Source organism: Lathyrus oleraceus, chromosome 1 (assembly GCF_024323335.1).
Source record: "Lathyrus oleraceus cultivar Zhongwan6 chromosome 1, CAAS_Psat_ZW6_1.0, whole genome shotgun sequence".
NCBI classification, from domain to species: domain Eukaryota; kingdom Viridiplantae; phylum Streptophyta; class Magnoliopsida; order Fabales; family Fabaceae; genus Lathyrus; species Lathyrus oleraceus.
Genome location: NC_066579.1, coordinates 382,055,710 through 382,061,979, shown reverse-complemented (window position 1 = coordinate 382,061,979; position 6,270 = coordinate 382,055,710). Strand labels below are relative to the sequence as shown.

General features: G+C 35.4%; 1 non-coding gene across 1 annotated transcript; it reads right to left on the bottom strand.

Annotated features, from left to right (window-relative positions):
- Positions 1-5,778: 5,778 nt before the first annotated feature.
- Positions 5,779-5,885, bottom strand: LOC127116072 (small nucleolar RNA R71). Its single transcript, XR_007801058.1, has one exon. It is a non-coding gene; the product is annotated as a small nucleolar RNA R71 (small nucleolar RNA).
- Positions 5,886-6,270: the final 385 nt, after the last annotated feature.

Below are 6,270 nucleotides of genomic sequence, written 5' to 3'. Positions count from 1 at the left end.
CAAAGATTCAGATGCCAATACCTCAAGTGAGAGGTCCAGTGCTCAATCCAGTGGCAACTCTGATTCTGAAAGTGAAGATGAAGCCTCTTCCTCAGATGAAGTGAAGTTTCCCCTGGTATGAAGACTGTGTGTGGTGTGTGTGCTGTGATGAAGACTTTTTGGGTTGGTTGTTCTGGAGGCTATTGTGTGTGCTGTTATGGAAGCTGTTCCCCCTTGCTGTTTTGGATGTTGAAGAATTTTATTTTTTTGGTTTTAAATGTGTGTAATTTATGGCAGTCCTTACTGATGCCTTTTTGTAATATTTTGGGCTCTTATTGAGTTCCATGGATTTGTTCATCATCTCAGCTATCACAACTGTGTATGATGATGGTTTGTATCTCCTAACAATTATGTTTTAACATTCTTAATGTTATAACATCTGATCTGACAATCTCTGCTAGGCTAATTGACATTTATTTTGTTTAATTGGTCACCTTTGGTTAAAATTTTGACTAAAAAGGGGGAGAAGTATGTGGAGCTGGAGCTGTGAGGAGATGTATGTAGCTGAACAGATGAACAACTATTATTGGAGGAGATATATTTGGTGTAAAACAGAATGTTGTTCTGTTTACAGATGTCAAAGGAGATGTATGTAGCTGAATAGATGAACATCTATTATTGGAGGAGATGTGTTTGGTGTAAAACATAATGCTGTTCTGTTTACAGATGTCAAAGGGGATGTCTGATGTTGAAGGAGATGTGTCAGAATGACATTCTGATTGTTACAGGTGTTGTGGTTACAGGTGCTGTTATTATCAAAGAAGATGTATGTGGTGCACAAATTTAGGGGGAGAAGGAGTACCCTTGTGCATTTGTGTGTCTTACTAGTTGCATCCATAACTAGTAATTCTGTTTGTGATGCACATATTTAGGGGGAGAAGAAGTACCCTTGTGCATGTGTGTATTACTAGTAGCTATAACTAGTAATTGTATTTGCTTCTGCTGCTGTTTAAACTGTTGTTTAACTGCTGATAGTTTTCTTGTGAACAAAAAGGACAAATATATGTTTTAGCCAAAATTTGCCAAAGGGGGGGTTTGTTGGTTCTAAGTGTTAGCAGCAGTTTTGGTAAAACAAAGAGTGTTCACAAGATGTTATGTGTGATGTCTTAACATAAGATATCCTATGTACCTGCTGGAGTTCAAGAACATAATTATGCAGGACTGTTTCAGAATGTCATACACCAATGTCATGGCATATGATATTATGTACCTGCTGGAGTTTAAGGAACATAATTATGCAGGATTGTTTCAGAATGTCATACACAATGTCATGGCATCTGATATGGTTGTACCTGCTGGAAATTAATAATGAAATTATGGAATTATGCAGGATTGTTCCAGGATGTCAGACCCGATGTCATGACAATCTGTACACAGAACATTCAGTATGAATGTCTGGTGTTTTGTGATTGCACAATTAATGGCAATCTATGTATGATTGAAGATCTGATTTGGAGACGCATTCAATCATTGATTACAACCTGATTTACTTATTTTCCAAAGAGATCTAACCTGCTGTCATGAGAAGATTTAATTGGAAAATAGATTTAGGGTTTTCAAGATGTCCAAGCCCAGCTGAATGCTTCTATAAATAGGACATGGAAAACCTGATTTGATACACAACCAATACTGAGCAAAATACAGAGAGAGAGCTAGGGTTTGTGTCTTGTTTAGTCGTGAGACTTGTAAGCCATTCAAGTCATCCATTGATGATTGAATTGGTCTGATTTGTGGTTGTAATTTGTCACTCTAAAGCTGTTAAGCAAGAGTGTGTGTCTACTTGATCAAAGTTGTTAAGCAAGATCAAGAGTGTGTCTTCTTGATCGAAGTTGTTAAGCAAGATCAAGAGTGTATCTTCTTGAGTGAAACTGTGAAGTAAAATCAAGAGTGTGTTATTGAAAAGTGTTTTCTTTTCACAAGGGATTGTTGTTTAAAATCACAGGTGTGATTGTAGGGAAGTGAGTGGGTTCTCATATCTAAGAGTGCTTTGGTAGAAATTGCACGGGTAGAGATTAGGTGAGAAAGACTGTAACTTGTTGAAGTGTACGGAGAGTCTTTGAACTGATTCTATTTTAGTGAATTTCCTTCCTGGCTTGGTAGCCCCCAGATGTAGGTGAGTTGGACCGAATTGGGTTAACAATTGCTTGTGTCTCTTGCATTACTATTCTCTATCTTTATTCTGTTTGCATTACTCAGATATTAGTGTCGTGACATTACCTTCGACATCTCATATCTGATACCAGAATTTCAGATTCCATGAAGGAGCAATTCTTGAAAGAGTTATTCATCTAGATCGTGAGAGGAGAAGATTTCTCTATTGGAGTAGTAGAAATTTTAGTTGATATCTTGTGCTTGAAAGGTGAAATCTTCGGAGAAGTATGATGATGAAGGTTGGGAATAATGGGTTCTCTTTGAGGCCATTTTGAAGTGATGATGATGAGTGAGATAATGTGTTCATAATGCAATGAACAAGTAAGAAAATGATGAAAATGATATGTTGCATTATTTGATACTGTAGTTACTCACCCAACTGGCCATTATGGTGAGCTCTAATGTTTTTTTTATATAATTTTTAAGCGTTCTAATTGATTGGACACAAGTGCCAATCGATTGTTTTGATCCAATTCAACATATCATATTTTGGACTTTGTATTTTGTACCCATGCTTTTATTTTATTTGTACCTCTTGGGATAAGAAGCTAAAATACGCATCTTATGGGTTAAAAGTAATTTATTTGGATAAGTATACAATTAAAAATATTATTTTAGGGGGTTAATCATATTTTCCTAATTATTTCAACGTTAAAATAATTTTACCTCTTTTATCAAGAAGTCTTGATAAGTGTTTCCCAAAAGAGAAGACTACCAAAATGGTGTATCCTCCTTCACACATTGTTGGATGCGAGAGTTGGTAAAACCAAAAAATGAATAAGTCAATTACAAATATATTCATTTAATTGATCACTAAGGATCATATACCTTGAGATAGTCTCAAAAAATTTGCTTTGATCACAACGATTGACATTTTCCATCATTGTTTTATCCTCGGATCAGAGACTTCATAAATATTGTATACATTAAAAGTATACCATGCTTTACACAACTTCATTAATAAGCCTCAAAGTTCCATGCTACAAAGCATACCTGCAAAACACTATGGTTTCACCTTTGGTGCTCATATCTTCTTAGGCCCAGGTGTATTAGTCACAGAATATTTAAGGTGGTTACCTTTAGATACTTTCAATTTATCAAAACAAAAGACTTCTAAGTGTCCTATTCTTTTAGGGTGTGTGTATTTATAAATTGTACGCTTATTTTCCTTTTGTTCTACACATTTTCTAGGTTGTTTATCCCTTTTAAATCACATTCCATTTTTATTTAGGGAAGAATTTTGAATAGATAGAATTAGGTTAAACTTTTCTTTTATTTGAAAAAATTTTCTATGGTTTCATGAAGCATAATTATTTCTTTTGTAAGGGAGTCACATCTCTTACATTATTCTTTTGAGTTTCTAAGCTTAGTTATCTCTATTTTGAAAGAATTGTTTGTTTCCTTAAGTTATCTTAGGGATTCCTTAAGACCTAGGGTACGCTCTCTTAGTTTATTGTTTTCCTCCACTAACTGACCACTTATTCTAAACAACTATGAATAAGATGGTTTGATACCTGAAATAGTATCTCCCTTGTAGGATTCCTTTAGGAAATTATTTGTTGGAAGATGATTCTTTCATATTTCTTCATGAGGTTGATCTCTCTCATCCTCTTATTCATTCAAGTGTTAAAGAAACTTCTTCATCTTCTTTGTTATTCTTTGAACAAGAGGGTCATTCATTGGATGTTAAACCTTTCGAGGATTGTCCAACTACTGAGTATTGATAAATGGTCTTTATATCATTTTTATTAGTTGTTTTTACTTCATATTTAACCATTTTCGTTTGCTTTACTTTCATTTCACCATGTTTTACGCTTTTGTATTATGTTTCCTTTGTTTTCAAGTCAAAATAATAATTTCGAGCAAAAGAAGGACGAAAAATGGACAAAACACGAAAAAAGGTGAAGAATCGGAAATTCTCCATACAAAAACCAACGACATGTTGCGGGCACCCATAATAGCCATTACGAGCCGTAACAGGCTTGGCCCTCAACCCTAGTTTTGAAGCTCCTAATACAAATATCAGAGGCTTGTTACAACCACCCGTAATAGCCATTATGGTCCGTAACAGGAAGGCGAGCTTTTCCCCAATTTGTTTCCTTTTTTGGCCCGATTTCATCTGCTTAAAGGCTTTTGATTTCTTAGATCTTATCTTCATTGGTTGTGATTGGTATTGAAACTAAGGAGATTCTTTCCGTGTTTAGGATTTGATATAAAAAGTCTCATAGGTAGTCTTGAGTTTTTATTCCATTTTTTTAGTTTACGCTTATTTTTATCGCATTCTCTAAAAGTCTCCATTGGAGCAACTGGGTCAAGTTTTTTTTAATTCAAGTATTTCTTTTTTGTTATTCATGTTTTTCTTTATCACTTTATTTATCTGCTTTTCAAATATGTATTTATATGCGATAATTGTTTTGGTTAGATCATTCCTCACCATGAGTGAGTAGTTCACTAGGTACTAAGGGTAATGAACCCAATCGCATGACTATTTGCATGATCTTAAGCTAGTTACAAGAATTCCACCCTTTTTATTTTAAAAGTCTAAATTTTTAACTCAAACCTCACTATGAAAGTAGGAATGTTTTTAGGCATCTTCCTTACACTTAAAGGGTAGAGGCAAACACCTGAACACAATTTTTTTAAACAGTCAAGTCTAAAGTCACGAAGTTGATCGAACGAAATTAAGAAAATTCTAATTTTTAATAGCTGTGTAAAGGTAAGGACCACTAACGAACATTTATACATGAGTGAGAGCCGGTGAGCGTCCCATTCGTTAGAGGTAGGGAAATAGGTTGGTGAAAGTAGGTATTGCCATAATAATCTATTTTTTTTATAAATTAAGTCGGGATTCTCGTAATAGAAATGCTTAAGTCATGTGGAAATGTCTAAGATAAGAGTCATAACCCTAGGTCCTATTTGTTATATTTTCATTCAATTAAGTTGTTTTAACTTCAGTGCTTTTTCATTTAAGTCGCTTTATTTTCCCTTATTTGGTTGCTCTAGCTTTACATAGATAGGATAGAAATTGGTAATTAACCATAGATCTCTGAGGATTGATAGTTTTTACTACTCTGACAATTGATGTACACTTGCGGCGTTTCAATTTTTTGGCGCCGTTGTCGGGGACCAATTGAGTTAATATTGAAGTTCTATATGATCATCTAAGAGACTACAATTTTTTTATCTGTTTAAGCTCTACCGCTAATTTTGTATGCGAAGAGCGCGTTCCACTGATACTATTATGCAGTTCCGACGGAAGAGGAACTGCACTGCAGTATCGTGCACCTGCCTATTGGGGAAAACAATTTTGAATTTAAACCTTCATTGATAGGTATGATCCAACAAGACCAATTTTTAGGTTTACCTTCGGAAAACCCGAACTTGCACCTATCTATTTTTGTCAATAACTGCGGTACTGTTAAGGCGAACGACGTTGACCAGAATGCTATAAGCCTAAGATTTTTTCCCTTCTCTCTGAGAGATCGAGGGAAGGCTTGGCTCAATCCTTGCTTGTAAATTCGATAACTTCTTGGCCTTAATCGAAAGCCTCTTTCCTCAAACGGTATTTTCCACCAAGTAAGACAACCCAAGTTAGGAATGAGATAAATAATTTTAGGCAAGAAGAGGGGGAATCTTTGTTTGACGCATGAGAGTTTTTTAAGGACTTGCTAAGACTTTGCCCTTTCCATGGGCTTGAAAAATGGATGATAATCCACACTTCTTATAATGATCTCCTTTACTCCACAAGGATGACCCTTGATGTAGATTTTGGAGGAGCCTTAATGAATAGTCCATAAGATGTGGCCTACAAAATTATAGAGGACATGGCCAAAAACCATCATTCTCGGGGAAGCGTGCGACAAATCGCTGCTAAAAACACCCATAAAACTGGAGGGGTGTATGAAGTGAGTCAGCTTGATCACATGAATGCCAAAGTCAATGTTCTTTATAATAAAATTGATGATTTGAGCATCACCACTCCTACCCCTACCCTTATAGCCTCTATTGCCCCTACAAACCTCAACTATGAAATTTGCGACATAAACGGACATACATCTAATGATTGTCAAATGATTCTCA